The sequence below is a fragment of the Dermacentor andersoni genome, chromosome 1 (genome assembly GCF_023375885.2).
Source record: "Dermacentor andersoni chromosome 1, qqDerAnde1_hic_scaffold, whole genome shotgun sequence".
Classification (NCBI taxonomy): Eukaryota; Metazoa; Arthropoda; class Arachnida; order Ixodida; family Ixodidae; genus Dermacentor; species Dermacentor andersoni.
Window position 1 is genome coordinate 119536841 of NC_092814.1, and position 18441 is coordinate 119555281.

General features: G+C 49.5%; 1 pseudogene; it reads left to right on the forward strand.

Annotated features, from left to right (window-relative positions):
• The first annotated feature begins 719 nt into the window (after window positions 1-719).
• On the forward strand, window positions 720-3477 carry LOC140215242 (piggyBac transposable element-derived protein 3-like; annotated as a pseudogene).
• Window positions 3478-18441: the final 14964 nt, after the last annotated feature.

An 18441-nucleotide genomic window follows, 5' to 3' on the forward strand; every position in this document is an offset into this window, starting at 1 on the left:
AAAGCTGGTTAAAAGGGGCATCGCGAAGTTATGCCTGTCCAATTCTTTAAGCAAGTCTTGCCCGGAGCTTATGATCGACAGCTTCTCTGAACAGGCACTTCACCTCAGGAACGCGGGGTGCCCCACACATGTCCTCGTTAGTGTTGCTGAAGCCCTGTTGATGCCCATGTCACCACAAATAACTAATGCCTCTCAGTCTTCCACGCTTTACTAAAAAGCCGCAGTTATTCCGTATATCCACGGCATATTGCATCGACTGAAAAAGATTTGCCAGTGAGCCAATGTAAAAGTGTTTTTTTTCCGCTCCCGATAAACTGCAATATTTGTGCAGATTGACCAGTGCCCCCAAAGAGCCTGTTTGCAAAAATAGACATCCGTAAAAGATTGTTGACTGCGCAGAAGGAATAGTTTATAATCTGCCTTTGAACTGTGGGTGTAACTATGTTGGTCAGAGCGGACGATGCCTTAATGACAGGCTACGGGAGCATCGCTACAATGTGATAGTAATGAGAGGGGGGTTTTCGGATGCCCACTGTAGAAATTGTACGCGTAATCAGGCAAACGCCACAAATAGTGTCACGCGCAAACCGGTATACAGTGCATGCTCAATTGTCCGCAGAAATCGTGATCAGTTAACCCGGGAAATCATCGAAGCAGAATTGATTGACAGGTGTGGTGACACATCTGTGTTAACCTCTTATGACCTGTTGTCGCGATTTCGCATCATACCGGTTTTAAGCCGCACCACCAGAAGAAAACATCTGTAGCCGCTACCCCTGCGCTCAGAGGGAATCCACAGATGTCTGGCAACACGTGGAAAAGGCAGCGCCATCTATCGTCGATTCAGTAAAGAGCTGACGGCTGCCATTTCTCCAGTTGATGCCGACGAAGAACATTTCTCACTATCCATCCATTGACATCCGTCTCCATTCAAGGTATGTAAGTTTTTTGAATATAAAAAAATTTTGCATGATAGGCACTTGGTTGAATAATGCACGCAGATCACGTAAATAATTTGTTTTTGAAGATTAGTTGTTTTTTCAAGCGTGTGTCGCTTTGTCGCGTTTTCGCATCAACAGGCTGTAGCGTCCCGATTTGTGCACAACTTCGTCTTCCTCGGCATGTGGTCAAAAAACTAGTAATTTTTGTTTTTTGCAGTTATTCGGTGCTTTTTGTTCGTGATGGACACCAGAAGGTTCTACGGGATCAGGGTTCCACCCGTTGAAGAAAGCGAAGATAGCTGCCTCAGCGACAGCGATTCGGAATACAGCCCTGACACAGTACATGCTGCCCCATCAGATCAATCTGGGCAGTCTGGGAGCGACACAGGTGCGCAATTTTTTGTTTGTTGGGCGAGTTGCATTCGGCTGCAATGTGAAACGCCGTCAGCGTTCTTTCGTGTTGTATTGCAGTGGCGCGTCTTTTTCTTTTGAAGCCAAAAGCTTCACTACGATAGTCAACACCGCGTTTGTCGGAGCACGAGTGACGTCACGCACTGCGCAGGCTACTGCCCATGTGCGCCGTCGCTTCTCCGCGCCACCGTTTGACCTTTCGCCGCAGCCGTGCGCATTTGAAAGGAGGGGTATATAAGGCGCGCTTGCCCATAGAACAGGCGCACGCTGCCGCGCGCTATGCGTCATCGTTTGACGTTCGCCGCAAGCGCGTGTTTATCGCGGATCACCGCAGCTTTTCGCTTCGAGATATCCAGGCCCTTAGCTAAGCCCCAGCCAATTTTTTCAAGCCAAGGTTTTTGTGGCTTCTCAAATGTGGTTTGCGACCTCGCAGTGATTTCTTTTTCTTTTTTTGTTTGCAGATGAAGAAGGTGAAACGGAAGAGCCGTCAACGTCAAGCGCAAGAAGTTTCCTCTGGAAGCAAGTGAACCATCCGCGGACATGCCACCCTCAATAGGAAGACGGTCTTCCAGACCCTCCAGATGAGCCGAAAGCTCCCATTGCGTACTTCCGGTATTTTTTTGACGACAAGCTTCTTGAGGAGATTACAGACCAGTCCAATCTCTATGCAGTGCAGAAGAATGCCAACAAAGCATTGTGCCTAACACGCGCTGAACTGGAGCAGTTTCTTGGGGCCACAATGTATATGTCCATATACAGGCTTCCGCGATCGCGCATGTACTGGAACCGCGAGATGCGAGTAGAAAAAGTGGCAGAAGTTATGTCACGTGACAGGTGGCAAGCGATAAAGAACAGCCTTCATTTCAACGACAACAATCTCCTACAAGCAAATGCTGGCAAAGACAGGCTCTTCAAAATTCGACCACTCATTGACAATCTGCTGCTCAAATTTCAAATCCTTCCAAAGTCACAGATGCTGGTGGTCGACGAGCAAATTGTGCCGTTCAAAGGCCGCTCCTCACTCAAGCAGTACGTCCCTAGCAAGCCTCACAAGTGGGGCTACAAGATTTTTGTACTTTGCGACACCCACGGACTTGTCTCTGACTTCTCTATATACACAGGGGACATCCGCCCTGTTCCTGGATTACCTGACCTTGGAGCAAGCTCTAATGTTGTGCTCGAGCTTTCGCGCTCCATCCCAGAGAACAAGAGCTACTTGCTCTTTTTTGACAACTGGTTCACATCCATAAAACTGCTGGTAAATTTGCATCAGCGTGGTATTCCAGCAATGGGAACTGCACGCGCAAACAGAATTTCTGGATGCCGACTGCCCAGCGATGCAGAAATGAAGAAGAACGGTAGAGGAAGCCACGTGGAGAGGCAGGCTACTATTGAAGGGGTCGAAGTCCGAGTAGTGAAGTGGTACGACAGCCGGGGAGTGAATATTGCTAGCACATTCGGGAGTGCCCAGCCTCTAGGAAGCTGCCAGCGGTATGACCGCAAAAAGAAAGAAAGATGTGAAGTTGAGCAGCCAGCCATTGTGAAGGCTTACAACACTTTTATGGGTGGAGTCGACCTTCTCGATGGGCTCATGGCGTACTACAGAATTTTTCTGAAGTCGAAGAAATTCTACCTGCGATTTTTTTTTCATTTTGTGGACATGGCTGTTGTGAGCAGCTGGCTGCTCTACCGGAGGGATTGTGATGCTCTAGGAATCCCAAAGAAACATCAACTGGATCTTGTAGCGTTCAAGGCTTCTCTAGCCAGCTGCCTGTGCAATCAAAACAAGGACGTGATGAAGAAGAGGGGCCGGCCGTCTCTTTCCGTGGAAGGAGAGCTTGAGAAGAAGAAAAGAAGAGGACCAGCAGCTCCAACACCTAATGCTGAAGTCCGTCAAGACAATGTTGGCCACTGGCCTGAAGTGTCGCAGCAACGACAACGATGCAAGATGCCTGGCTGCAAAGGCCAACCTGTTTCCTTCTGCACAAAGTGCAAAGTTCATCTGTGTATAAAAAAAAGTTCAAATTGTTTCATTTCTTTTCATAAGAACTGAGATACAAATGTGCTAAACTCAAAGAAATGAGCTCTCAAGTGTGTTTGAAAATAAACATTTTTTGATCCATTACGACCTGTTGTCGCGTTTTCGCGACATAGCTGTAACTTTCTTCCTAAAACCCCGACACGCATAAAAGTTGCTGTGTAACTTCCTCATAACCAGAACATAAAAAGCCACAGCAAAAATAATTTTTTTATGCAGTATGCTAAATTCAGGCTAGAAGAGGTTAAGGTCATCCATCGCCCTTTCCAGCAAGGAGCTGTCCGTCTTGCGCAAAGATAGGTATTTTCTGCGGGCGGCGCACACGTGATGTGTCCCAGATTTTGCTATACATGTGGTCACTGCTTCAAAATAAAACAATGTTGTAAGTCTGCGCTCATGTGTCGCAGCCTCTTCTTCATCCTCGTCTTGTGCGCCAAAAAGCTGCATTCACGTCCTGTCTTGTTAATTTCTAAGATTTGGACCCTGATGTGGTGGCTTTTGCGGCAGAAACGGGTTAAAATAAATCCCCTTGACGTCGTGGGCACACAAATGTCAAACGGATTTTTTCGTGTTCGGTTTCTGGTTGCACCCTGCATGCCCCAACTTATTTCCGCTTAGCCATCAAGCTATACTTCCCATTCCAGTTCTTACCAGCAGTGGAAGGGCTATAGATATAGTTGGGAGGCGATTAAGCCTCCAGTTGAAGTCGATAAAGGACAAACAATTTCCTGGGCGAGTTGGGGGCGAGATAGGGGCGTAGTCACTGCGCACGGGACTCTATTGCGTCACCTCTCGCGCGAGGGGAGTCGGAGGAGTGTCGGAAGCTTACATATTATGACTGCACTATGTTCGGGATGGGTCAACATATTGACGCATGATCAAGTGTTAATTACATTAAAATATTGTCGGGGGCTGGACGTAACAGAACACCGATATATATATATATATATATATATATATATATATATATATATATATATATATATATATATATATATATATATATATATATATATATATATATATATATACAGCACAAGAGAGCAGCAGGCAGCGTGTCACAACCAGAGCAGCTCAGGCAATCTCGAGCTCGCGCCTCCCGGGTGACTGGCGATGTGGCTGCGGCGCTGGGCATTCCTCTTCACTACAATCGCCCCCCACAGGAAAAGGAGCCATCCTGTCGACTCATGGTGAACATAGCATCATGGGGTCGTAATACGGCTGCAGGCGTTGTACGTGGACGGTTTCACGACCACGACAGCGTTGGTCCGTAGGTGGCGTGACAGGCTCGACAACATAGTTCACAGCCGACGTCTGCGCTACAACACGGTAGGGTCCTTGATATTTGGAGACAAGCTTGGATGAGAGTCCAGCAGGAACGGCGGGAACCCAAAGCCACACAAGGGAGTCCGGAAGAAAGTGACAATGCGAGTGATCATCGTCAAGTCTAGATTTTTGTTTCCATTGGTCGACGGCTGTAAAGGAACGGGCGAGCTGACGGCATTCCTCTGCGCGGCGGGCAGCTTCAGAGAGAGGCGTACATTCGGATGAGTCGGAACTGTACGGAAGAATGGTGTCAGGGTGAGTCTAAGGTTCGCGGCCATACAAGAGGAAGAATGGGGAGAAGTTTGTGGTCGCCTGTGGTGCAGTGTTGTAGGCGAACGTGATGAATGGCAAAATGAGGTCCCAATCAGTGTGATCAGAGGCAACGTATTTGGAGAGCATGTCGCCAAGGGTGCGGTTAAATCTTTCCGTCAGACCATTAGTTTGAGGATGGTAGGCGGTGGTAGTGCGATGAACGATGCGGCATTCAGCAAGGAGCGCGTTTACGACTTCGGAGAGGAAGACACGTCCTCTATCACTTATAGGTTCGCGAGGTGCACCGTGACGGAGAATAATGTTTTTCAGGAGGAAGGATGCTATATCGCGAGCGCTGGCAGCAGGCAAAGCGGCAGTTTCTGCGTATCGCGTTAGATGGTCGATGGCGACGACTATCCAGCGGTTCCCGGAAGCCGTGCTCGGAAGGGGTCCATACAGGTCAATGCCAGTGCGATCGAAGGGCCTGGCAGGACACGGGATTGGTTGCAGTAAACCAGAGACATGCTGAGCAGGAACCTTGCGGCGTTGGCACTGAGGGCACGACCCAATGTACTTGCACACAAAGGTGTACATGCCACGCCAATAAAACCTGGAGCGAAGCCGGATGTACATCTTGAAGACACCCGCATGTGCACACTGCGGGTCAGTGTGGAAGACAGAACATATTTCACCACGAAGATGTCGAGGTATGACCAGCAACTACTTGCGGACGTCAGAGACGTAATTCCGGCGATAGAGAAGTCCATCCCGAATTTCGAAGCGAGATGCTTGACGGCGCAAAGCTCGAGAAGGTGAAGGAACAGTGACGGGTTTGAAGGGAAGCGGATAAGAGTACTAATCCAGGCATCCTTACGTTGCTCCGAAGCCATGTCGCAGCCTGCTGGGAACGAAAGTACTTGGTCAACGGCAGAGAGGCAGGCATCGTTTTCGGTTGACACGGGCGAACGGGAAAGCGCGTCGGCATCGGTGTGGCGGCGGCCAGACCTGTAGACAACGCGCACGTTGAAATCTTGCAACCGCAAAGCCCAGCGAGCTCATCGACCTGAGGGGTCCTTCAACGTGGACAGCCAACAAAGTGCATGGTGGTCTGTAATACGTCGAAGGGGCGGCCATAGAGGTAGGGTCGAAATTTACCAAGTGCCCAGATTATGTCCAAACATTCCTTCTCCGTAACGGAATAATTCTTATTGGCTTTGGTAAGGGTGCGGCTTGCGTATGCAACGAAGTACTCGTCGAATCCAGGTTTGCGCTGTGCGAGCACGGCGCCGAGTCCAACGCCACTGGCGTCGGTGTGTACTTCGGTCGAAGCTGTCGGGTCGAAGTGAGGCCGTATAGGCGGCGAGGTCAGTAGGCGACGCAACTCTTGGAAGGCATCGTCACAAGCGGACGACCAGGCGTAGTCATTCAAGTCGCTCCGTAGAAGCTCATTCAAAGGAGCGCTGATGGACGCAAAATTCCGAATGAAGCGGCGAAACTAAGAACACAGGCCAAGTTCTCTTACGGAGGAAGGTTTGGGAAAATCAGCAACTGCACGGAGCTTGGCGGCGTCAGAAAGAATACCGTGTTTAGATACTACATGGCCAAGGATGGTGAGCTGACTTGCACCAAAGTGGCATTTCTTCAGGTTGAGCGGATGCCGGCGGCAGTTAGGCACTGCAACACTTCCTCCAGCCTACCGAGATGGGTGGGAAAATCAGGCGAAAAAATAACCACATCATCTAAGTAGCACAGGCATGTTTTCCACTTGAGACCACGCAAAAGATTGTCCATCATACGCTCAAATGTTGCGGGGGCGTTGCAAAGCCCGAAAGGCATGACACGAAATTCATATAGGCCATCCGGTGTTACAAAGGCCGTTTTAGGTTGGTCTTCGGGTGCCATGGGGACTTGCCAATAGCCGCTGCGTAAGGCGACAGAAGAGAACTCCACGCCTTGGAGACAGTCAAGGGCGTCGTCAATTCTCGGAAGAGGGTAAACATCTTTACGAGTTATTTTGTTAAGACGACGGTAATCGACAAGGAATCGTATCGATCCGTCCTTCTTCTTAACAAGAACAACGGGAGATGCCCAGGGGCTGCCCGAAGGCTGAATGATACCGCGCTTGAGCATGTCAGCTATACTTGGTCGTCGATAACACGGCGCTCTGTCGCGGATACGCGATATGGTCTTTGTCGCAGTGGCGCACTGGTACCCGTGTCGATGCGATGACAAACAGTTGACGTGTGGCCCAAGGGAACATGCTGGCAGTCGGAAGACGAACGGAACTTGTCGAGAAGGCGTAGAAGCTGGGCGCGTTGAGAAACAGTCAACGTGTCAGCGATGGAGCTATGTAAAACATCGGGCGAAGTCGGCTCCTGCGCGGGGTTACAGGTCACTCCGACGACCTCATGAGTGGCGATGGGATCAGTTGGCATGTCAATGAAGGCAGCAGGGTCGACACACTGGGCACGGCCAACGCACTCCCCACGAAGCAAAGTGAGAGGACAGGATAATCGGTTGGCGACGAGCAATCTGCTGACGCCGACATGAACGTCCAAAAGAGCGAAAGGCAGCGGGGAACATTTGCGACGAGGAAAAATTGCAGATAGCGTAAAAAGTGCGCTGGCATCAGCAACAATGTTGCATGACACTGTGGCAAGGGCAGATGAGTGCGGTGGAATTGTAACGTCTTCGGCAACAAATACTTTATCTTCAGGTTCACGAGCGTCAAGGAGTGGGGCATTACACAGCGTTTGCAATTCCACTTCAGCACGAGAACAGTCGATGACGGCCTTATTAGCGGAAAGGAAGTCCCAGCCCAAAATAAGATCGTGGGAACAAGAACACAGCACCAAAAATTCGACGACGTAGAGGAGGCCGTTGATCACAACGCGAGCAGTACACGCAGCTGCAGGCGTGATGCGGTCTGCGCTGGCAGTACGAAGTGACCCGTTGGACAGTGGCATCGTGACTTTTCTGAGCGAACGGCAAAGTTTGGCACTAATAACTGAAACTGCGGCACCAGTGTCAACGAGGGCGAGTGCAGCGACGCCGTCCACATATACGTCAATAACATTAATCGGAGAAGGGGGAGGCCTTGGTCTGTTCGTCCTAATAACTGAAACTGCGGCACCAGTGTCAACGAGGGCGAGTGCAGCGACGCCGTCCACATATACGTCAATAACATTAATCGGAGAAGGGAAAGGCCTTGGTCTGTTCGTGGGTGACGCAGTTCTTGCCTCTGGAACTGCGACGATTAGTTTTCCCGTTCCGGCGAAGAAGGACGACGGCACATCGGCGAAAGCGAGCGGCGTCGAGGCGATGGCGAACGGCGGTCAACAAGAGGGCGGTGGTCCGAGTAGGAAGACATCTGGCCGGAGTTCTGAGACGCGGAGTATGACGGGTATGGGGAAACGTATGGTGCGGCGTCGAAGCTACGGCGGTAGGACGTTGCGCGGCGACGACAAAATCGTGCAACGTGGCCAGGTACACCACACGCAAAACATATTAGCCGGTTGTCAGGAGTGCGCCATTGTCCACTGCTGTACCGCGGCTGAACGAAGTGAGGAGCTGGACCCAGTGGCACGACCAACGGGGATGGCGCAAAGGTCGGAGGTGGTGGCCGCGCGAGAGCCTCGGCACAGCTGAGAGGTGCACTCACCTCGGTAAAAGCAACAGGATTCGGCACAAGCGGAGTCTCGCGGCCAGAAGGGAGAGCTGCGCACACTTGCTCGTGAATGACCTGGCGAAGGTTGGCCAGCAAAGGCAAAGGTGGTGGCGTGGCTGAGGACAGCAGCGAAAGCTGACGAGCGACCTCAGCACGGACGAACTCTTTTATCTGGCCAAGCAGGGAGGCCATCTCAAGAGCCGCGGTCATGCTCGCGAGGGTTTCGTCGGACGCAGGGGGGCGCCGCGTGAGAAGGCGCTGTCTGCAGAGCTCGTCGAAACTCTGGCAAAGCTCAATGACCTGAGAGACAGTGCCTGGGTTTTGGGAGAGGAACATATGATAGGCATCGTCGGAAATGCCCTTCATGATGTGACGTACCTTGTCCGCCTCCGCCATCGTCGGGTTGACACGCCGGCAGAGGTCGACGATGCCCTCTATGTAGCTGGTGAACGTTTCACCAGTTTGCTGGGATCGGCTTCGTAGGCGTTGTTCAGCGCGAAGTTTGCGCACGCCAGGGCGGCCGAAAACTTCTGCGATGCCGGTTTTGAAGCTAGCCCATGTGCGGAGATCGGCTTCGTGGTTTTTGAACCACAGCTTGGTGACGCCCGATAAATAGAAGATCGCGTTGCCGAGCTTTAGGGGATAGTCCCATTTGTTGGTGTTGCTGGCGCGTTCATACGATTCCAGCCAATTTTCAACGTCTTTCTCATCGGTACCGCTGAAGATATCAGGATCCCGCTGACGCTGGGCACCGGCACATACGATGGCTGCAGTAACCGGTGAGGATGTCGGGCTGGGGTCGTCAGGCATGACGGATGGCAGTTCGGGTGCGTAATTCCAGGTTGGGGAAAACCGTAGCACCTCCACCAGAATTTAATATGAATACAGCACAAGAGAGCAGCAGGCAGCGTGTCTCAACCAGAGCAGCTCAGGCAATCTCGAGCTCGCGCCTCCCGGGCGACTGGCGATGTGGCTGCGGCGCCGGGCATTCCTCTTCACTACAATATATATCAGGGGCGTAGCCAGGGGGGGGGGGGGGGGGGGGGCTTATGGGGCTTCAGCCCCCCCCCCGAAATTTTTTCGTGCTGTCCATGCACCGCCGACAAAAGCAACCCTCGGCGCCGGAAATCATTCTGGATTTTGTGTAAAGCGTCTTTTTCACGCTCGAAAAGCCATTTCACCGCGAAAATTGCGAACTCGGGCTGAATTTCGTGGCAACGCCCACGCACCGGGAGTCACATAACGCAAGCAGCCCCATCCGAGCACAAAGTTTCAAGGATGTTTTCATGGCGAACGGGCTCGCCGCGGCATTTCGCAGAGGCCGCGGAATCTACACTCTATCATGGAATTTACGGAGCGCGTGGATATCAATTCCGAAACTTTATGGGTATAAAGTTCGCATAAACTTTTGATGTTAAAGGTGCTTTGACATTTCCAAACATGTGCTTTTGATTTTCAATTGCGGAACTTTGTAAGTTTAATGCTCCCATAAATATTTGATGCCAAAGGTGCATTGACTTTTCCAAAGTCGCACATCGGGCCATACAACGAGACAAGCCAAATGACCACGCTATCAGACAAGTTGACAAAGCCCGTAGCGAGGCCCGATGAGACGAAGCGTTGTGGTAGTTCATTCGTGCCGTCATGCCACGTAAAAAAAAGTATAATTTTTTTCACCTGCGCCAAAGCATCCAGTGAAGACACTAAAGCCAGCCAAGGCAACTACGTTCTTATTTATGTTTTCTACTTTGACTTTTAATCGCGAGGACACATTGAGCCTCTTCAATTTTTTTGTGCACGCTCCCCTACCCGCGCGCCGCCAGAGCCAGTCAGAGCGCATGCGTTTTTCTCGTGTTGCCCCGACCACCGCGCGGCGCCCTTCGGTGCGAGTTCGCTTTTCCCTGGCCGAGTGCATTTTCGCCTGGCAGAGCTTTGGACGCTTTCTAGCTAGCAGACGAGAAAAAGAAACAATGGTCGCTAGCCGCCATCACTGTGGGGACTCGACGGATTGCAGCGCGTTCACTTGAGCGCAACCTCTCCAGAAAGTCTTGTCTCGCCGGTGTAGGATACCGAGCAGTATGCGCATGGTTCTTGGTGGACCAAGCGTCTCGTGTTTTCTTCGATATTCCTTTAATAGCCATATCAGTTGCCCAAAGTAGGCATTCTATTGTGACCAACATACTTCGCGTTTTTTTTTTTTTTTCATTACGGTGCCGCCGCCCCACAAAAGGAAAAAAAAGCGTTGTTGCGGTGCAGCGAATTGTCGCATGGTGAAAGTGCTATTTTGTTACTTCTTTTGCGGAAAGTAATGGGCCATGGGACGCTTCAGCTGCCGGATAGTCTTATTATATTATTGCGATAGCAATTATATGGACACTCTAGGTGCATTCCTGCCGTCGCCGTCGCCCTCATGTTCCGCATAAAGTCGAAGTGCGATAACATCGTGACCCCGCACCGCATGCTGTATGTGCGAGTGAAAGCGTGGGGGGGGGGGGGGGGGGGAATGGGTGAGCCGACGATAGTGACTCAGTCTTGTGTGCGCAAGGGAGAAAAGTGAGGAGTAAGCGCGCCGCCTTCCGTCGCGCGCGATACATCGGGGGGAGTGGATGGAATGGGGGCAGGATCTAGGGTTCTGTGAATCTGTGATTGCGCAACATGTTTATTTGCCTTGTTTGACGCATTATATACCGTGACTTCTTCTTAGATACGTAGATTTATTGGAGACTTACTTATACGTATGTTTAAATATCTTGTTGCGAGGTTTTGTGTATACGTGCAGCGAACTTCGGTTCCAGTGGCACTTTTTTGCCCTTTATCAAGCTGTATCTTCGCATTTGTACATTCCATTGCATCTTCGCATTTCTAATGTACGAGGGCGAGTCAAATGAAAGTGAGCCTACCCACCCCATGCAATTATGGTTCTGTTCATTATCTGCAAGGCCTGCGCGTAGCACACATGCATCTCTCATTTACAAGAGTGACACGCAGATGTGAGGGTAAATGTTCTTTAATGCTCTCATACACTGGGTTGGACATGGTTGCGTGCCGTAATGGACTCTCCAGAAGTTGAGCAGCGTGGTGCCGTCAGGTTTTTGACAGCTGAAGGTGTTTCCCAAAAAGAAATTAGTCGCCGTATGGCTGCCGTGTACGTTTAACATTGCATTTCATTAGCCACTGTGAAGCGTTGGAACAAACGCTTCAAAGAAGGACGTGAAATTTGCAAAGACGATCCCAGACCGGGCAAAAGCCATCGTGCAATCACCCCTAACAAAATTGCAAAGGTTGATGAGCTGATGAGACAAGAACGGAGGATAAGCATCGATGAACTGGCAGAGCGTGTGAACATCAGTCACGGTTTTGTTCACGCCATAATTCATGAACATCTCGGCTATCGGCTCTTGTGTGCGCAATGGATGCGCAAGATTTTGAACCACCGCCAGAATACGGAGAAGATTAGCGCTGCCTTTACTCATCTGATCCGGTATCACAATAAAGGTGACGATTTCTTGTCTGCAATTGTGATCGGAGACGAACCATCATGCCACTTCTAAGAGCCTGAAACACGACGGCAAAGCTTACAGTGGAAACATTCAAATTCACCTTCCCCAAAGAAAGCAAAGGCCGCCATTTCCGCCAGAAAGGTGTTGTTGACTTTTATTTTTCGATCGTCAGGGGCCATTACTGATAGAATTTGCTAAATCTTGAGAGACTATCAATTGTTTCCGATATTGTGAAATGCCGGATCGGCTGCGTGTCGCAATCAAGAACAAACTACGTGGAAAATTGACGAATGGGGTCATCTTGTTCCACGAAAATGCCCGTTCCCACGTCGCTGATGTGGTTAATACAAAACTGGCAAAGTTCAAGCGGGAAACGCTGCAACATCCGCCATACAGCTCAGACCAGTCGCCTTGCGACTTCCACATTTTGGGGCAACCGAAAAAACAGCTCAAGGGAACCAGATTCGTCTCGGACGATGTCGTGAAAGTCAGTTGCAGTCGTTTTGAAGCAGCAACCCAAGAAGCTTTATGAGATGGGAATTGCGCGACTCTTTAGTCAATGGGACAAATGTCTAAATGCTCATGGGGGCTACTTTTAATTAAAGTACCCCGTTTGTTATATATTCGCATTGGCTCACTTTCATTTGACTCGCCCTCGTATATTCTGCAGAACTTCTGCTTGTTATACGTGGTCTCTGTTGCAACTATAATTTCGCTGCAATAACTCAAGATACACGACCAGTGACAGCTGCTGCTGCGTAATACATTGGAACAAATGGCAGCGTCATTAAGAGTTTTCACTGGCCGTTGCATATGTACAAGAATGTAAACAAGGATCTTGAATGACAAAGTGTCATTAACATATTTGTCCTCAACTTGTTCATTTCATGACCTTTACATTTTTCATATCAGCGGCATGCACTGCTTTGCTGGCTTCGAACTGATGTAGTTCTAAAGTTCGTGAGATATTTTATTTACTTATTAAATAGACAAAATACATGGAAGCATTGACATCAGATATGTTAGGCACAATTTTTGGCACATACGAGTATATTCTTTTGTAAACAAATACATATAACACTTGTATTGACAGTGCGTAGCGTTCAACACTTCGTTTGCAGCATCTTTGGCAATGGCAATGCAGTTATCATTCGTGTATTTGATCCCTAGGCAAATTGTTTAAGAGGAAGTTTTAGCTCGGGCCCAACTCCGACGCGGCCTATTCAGATACATGTAAAACGCAGAAACGGTTTTCTGAGATAACTCATGAATCGCTTTTAATAAAATTTGTTGCATTTGAGAGAGTATGTTAAATTCTAGTGTCTGTTGGAAGCGGAATTTCGATTTAGGGCCTGAACTTTGTTTAAAATATTTTGAAAAATTCGAAAGTTCGAAAAAAATTGAATCACGTAGTTTAAATATTAATAGCTCATCATCAAGAAGAGATATCGCGGTTCTGTAAACGGCATCCATTACACCATTCAAAGCGGACAAATTCGATATGTCAATTGGTATCTTACGTGAATTGGTTATGTTATGTCCAAGGGTTCTGCAAAGCCGTATTTCCATAATACTTAACTTTTAAGACTCATGCGTAACAAATCAATTTTGTCCGCTGAAGATGTACTATTATGTGCAATTCACAGAACTGTGATATCAATTTTCAATGCTGATTTACAGAGTTGTAAACTTAATTGTTTCGTTTTCTGAAAATTTTCGATTTTTGCCACTTTTCAATAAAATATTGACGACCTAAATCGAAAATTCGAAACAAGCAGTCACTAGAATTTAAGTTTTTCTTTTATATGCAACAAACCTCGTCAAATTTGGTGCACTGGTTGCCGAGAAAAACGAATTCTCCTTCTACATGTATTTAAATAGGAGCATCCGACCTAATGTTTCCTCTTAAGGAGGAGGTCCACCTGCTACGCTATATCAAGCCGGCACACACGTCGTCTTCTTCTTCCTCAGTGCACCCCCGGCTGTAGAAGCACCGTCCCGGTGATTAATCTACACATCCGCGGTGAAAGGTGTGTGGTATGGTTTTAGTCTCGCCACGTGAACGATGTCACTTGCAGCTGATGATGACGCTGAGAGGTCGGCGGGGATGATTTCATACGTGACATCGGTCACTTGTCGCACCACACGGTAAGGGCCATTGTAGCGCGACAGCAGCTTTTCGGAAAGGCCCACACGTTGAATGGGTGACCAGAGAAGCACCGGAGAACCCGGAGAAAAGTGCACGTCTTGATGGTGGAAATCATGGAGGCGTCGCTGATGCTCCTGTGAGGCCTCGAGACGGGATCGGGCGAGCTGGCGCGCGTGGTCGGCGTGTGCGATCGCGTCGCGGGCGCATTCAGTGGCTGAACGTGTGGCCGTGGGCAGCAAAGTGTTCAAGGGCAACGCGGGTTCTCGGCCATATAGGAGATAGAATAGTGAATAGCCGGCGGTGCCGTGACGCGATCAATTATACGCGAACGTCACATATGGTAAGTGAAGATCCCAGTCGTGGTGGTCGGTCGCAACGTACTTCGAAAGCATGTCGGTGATGGTCCGGTTGAGGCGCTCCGTGAGGCCGTTGGTCTGTGGGTGGTAGGACGTGCTGAACTTGTGCTTTGTCGAGCAGGAGCGGAGGATGTCCTCAACGACTGCCGAGAGAAAGCTACGGCCACGGTCAGTGAGTAATTGGCGCGGAGCACCGTGCACTAAAATGATGTCATACAGAAGAAAGTCAGCAACGTCAGTAGCACAACTTGTCGGGAGGGCTCTGGTGATTGCGTATCGCGTAGCATAATCGGTAGCGACGACGACCCATTTATTTCCGGAGCCCGAGAGAGGAAATGGTTCAAGAAGGTCTAGACAAACACGGAAAAAGGGTTCGGGTGGGATACCTATCGGCTGGAGACATCCAGCTGGAGGTGTGGAGGGCTTCTTCCGGCGCTGACAGGGCTCACAAGCGGCAACGTAGCGCCGCACGGAGCGGGCGAGACCCGGTCAAAAGGCACACACACACACACACACACACACACACACACACACACACACACACACACACACACACACACACACACACACACACACACACACACACACACACATATATATATATATATATATATATATATATATATATATATATATATATATTTGTTTTCTGGGATCGGCCCATGAAAAAGGCTAGAAACATAATACCCGATACAGGAATGTGGTGGTAATTTGCTAAGAGAGACTTCGTCTTTAAAAACCAGGGCACACTTGAGGGTATTTATCTCATAATTGTAGCTTTGAAGTTCCTGAAAGCAGTCGTGAAAGCGCTAGCGCAATGAGCGTGCACACGTAGCACTCGGAAACTCCAAGTACGACGCCTCGGAACAGTTTCCTCAGTTGAATGCTTTGTATATGTGCGGGAGGATTCAGAACTGGCCAGGACTCGTGCCTGAAAGGAGCACCTACGAGCTTCATACGAGCTCCGCTTTTGCGGCCACACGCTCTGTCCTCCGCTTTTAGTCCCGCGTTACTACTGCGATAGCAATTATATGGACACTCCAGGAGCATTTCTTGCCGTCGCCGTGATGTTCCGCATAAAGTCCAAGGGCAATAACACCGTCGCCGGTGTTATTGCTGTGTGTGCGAGAGAAGCCGGCGATCGCGGCTCAATCTGGCGCGCGTGATGGAGAAAGCGGAGAGCAAACGCGCTGTCTTCCGTCGCGCAAAAGGCCCTGGGGGGATAGGAGGGAGGGAAGGGGGGCTGCTTTGTGCTCCGGCAGCAACTGCGCATTTCACGAACGGGCGCCAAGGGGAATTGACGATCATCTCGCGTGCCATATATGGAGGAAAGTGGGGGGGGGGGGGCAGTGCGGGAGGGAGGGGGGGGCGGCTTCGACTCCGCCAACAAGTGCGTACTTTGCACGGCCGCGCGCGGTCGTCGTATCTTGAAAGGGATCTGCAGACGGCTCATACCTTTGTGCACGCTGTCTTCTCGCCGCTCTTGTGTTGAAGCGATAGACCGCACGAAGGTACTTCGCTCGCTGCTGCTGCCGCGCTTGCTGACGCCAGGGTTTTCAAAGCGAGTGTCCGCGCTCATCGAGTGCAATGTGTTCACGTTTGCTTGTGCACGCTGACGCCATGCTTGTTAATTCCGTTGGTAAGCGAAAGTTTCCAAGTTTATACGGCCGATAAAGCTGCTATGTTTACTTCGTATATCTGTCTACTAATTTGCTATCGCAATCGATCGACGCTTCGCCTTTCTGCGAATTTTTTTCCGCCTGCTCGAACCAGCCTGTGAACCTCAAGCTGACCTTTCTTGTCGGCGGCAACTCGCCCGTTCACAACCACAAACACATATTTCATGGTCCGATAGCGGTCATTTACTCTTTATTACCTGCATCACGTTCATCAGCTGCATGCCGTAGCCGTTATTGTGCTGACGTTCGTCGTCCCCGACAATACCGCCCGAGAACCGTTGTCTGAAGATCAAAATCATTCGCAATCCGCCGCCTAAGGAGAAAGCGTAATCACCCACTAGGGCCTAGAAGAAAGGCTCCTCTCAACACAGAACCATTCAATCAACATCCTTGAAGGGTGGACCCACTCGTGTGAGCCATCAGTACAAAGGAAGCGGGCACTGGACGCAATTTTCCTATACGCCGTACTATGACTCATTTACTTCTATTTCGTATTGCTCAGCCTATGTTCTTGTTTTGTGTTCACCCATTCGAGCTCATAAGGAAGCTATACTAGCAGCTCACGTTTACTCCTGCGCTGACTTCCCTCTGAAGCGTTAAACAACAACCTGTCTGCAGTTCGTTTGGCTGGAAGACGGACGCACCAGCGTGGCAGACAGTGACGTTTTTTTTTTTCGATCAATTATCTGAAAAATATAGTCTCATTCACATGATCATTGTGCTGACAACCTACAACTACACAGGTTGAAGACTGACTAGGTTGTCAGCACGATGCTCACGTGGGTCGTGTCGCTTACTTCCGTATTATTTTCGCTGAGGTACTAAGCGCAAATGCCGAGACAGTCACCGTGCCAAACGGCGTCCCTATGTGCCGGTGACGCGCTTTCACAGCGAGTACGGACTGAGCAGTGACAGAAGCTAACCTTTAAAAGCTGCAATACTTCGGTTTTGAGAATGAACGGGATGTAATGGTGATAGCCGACGGAAGGTTTCCTCTGATAAATGCGTTTCCACAGCATTTCACAACGCGTCTATGCCATTTTTAATGTGCTGACGCCATGTTATGGCGTGTAAATATCGCTCATTCATTGACACTTCATTTGACAAGTGTTTCAAGTTTGTTATTTATCGCAAGAGGAACCTTGCTGCACACACAAGGAAGTCTGCCTTTTTATTGTCGCGTTTCGTTACAGTGTTTGTCAACGCCAGACTTTAGACCTCCGCGAAACACGCGCAATGTGGCCCGTCTAATTGCCTCGCCACCGCGTGTATTAAGCTGCATTAATACGCTCCTACTATTCTTCAATTGCAATAGAACATTGGTTGGAACACCTGGCTTGGAACCGAAATGTCGCGTACTCGAACTCCACCCGACGAGAGATTATTTTTTTTTGGCAGGGGCATTTTTTGGTCACACAAATAAACAGACCAAATGGCTGACCGACAGAAGGAAGGAAGGAAGGCATTACGTGAAGACCCGTTCGTGATATGTATAATGGCTCTCACCATTAAAACTCCATCCATATGCCGATTTTTCCTTACTCCAACGTCAACTTCTCCACGCCCAGCAGCACAAAAATTCGGCCGGTCTTCGCGTTGGGCAGTGCTGCATATTTATCCTGTGTTCCAGTAAATAATAAATATTATTATTATTATTTATTTTCAAAACATAAATACATTTAACAGGAAAGAGAAAGTGAGGACCAGGCTGGCAACTGCCACCGGAAGGAGTACAACGCCTGCCTACTGTTCAGAGTGGAGGTGACAGCAACACAGAAATGGAAGATAGGAAGGAGGGGAGGAAAGAGGAAAGAAAGAGCAACAGGACAAATCTAAAAGAATAAAGTAGAACACACCGTACAGATCAGACACAGTAGGGCCGGTCAGTGAAGGTAACGCTACTACAGAATATTAAATAGAAGGAATAGTATCGACGCTACAAACGTGAACTTCAGTTAGTTAATTCTAGAAAAGTAAGTCGAGCGCGATGAGCCTGATCGCGTCGAGACGCACAATCACTGGGGCACAAAAATTGGTCGAGTGTCGCACACCGCAGGCCAAGAAAATGGTAGTCCCTCACTAACGACATGCGCTGCGCACTGAAAGCGGGACACTCCAATAT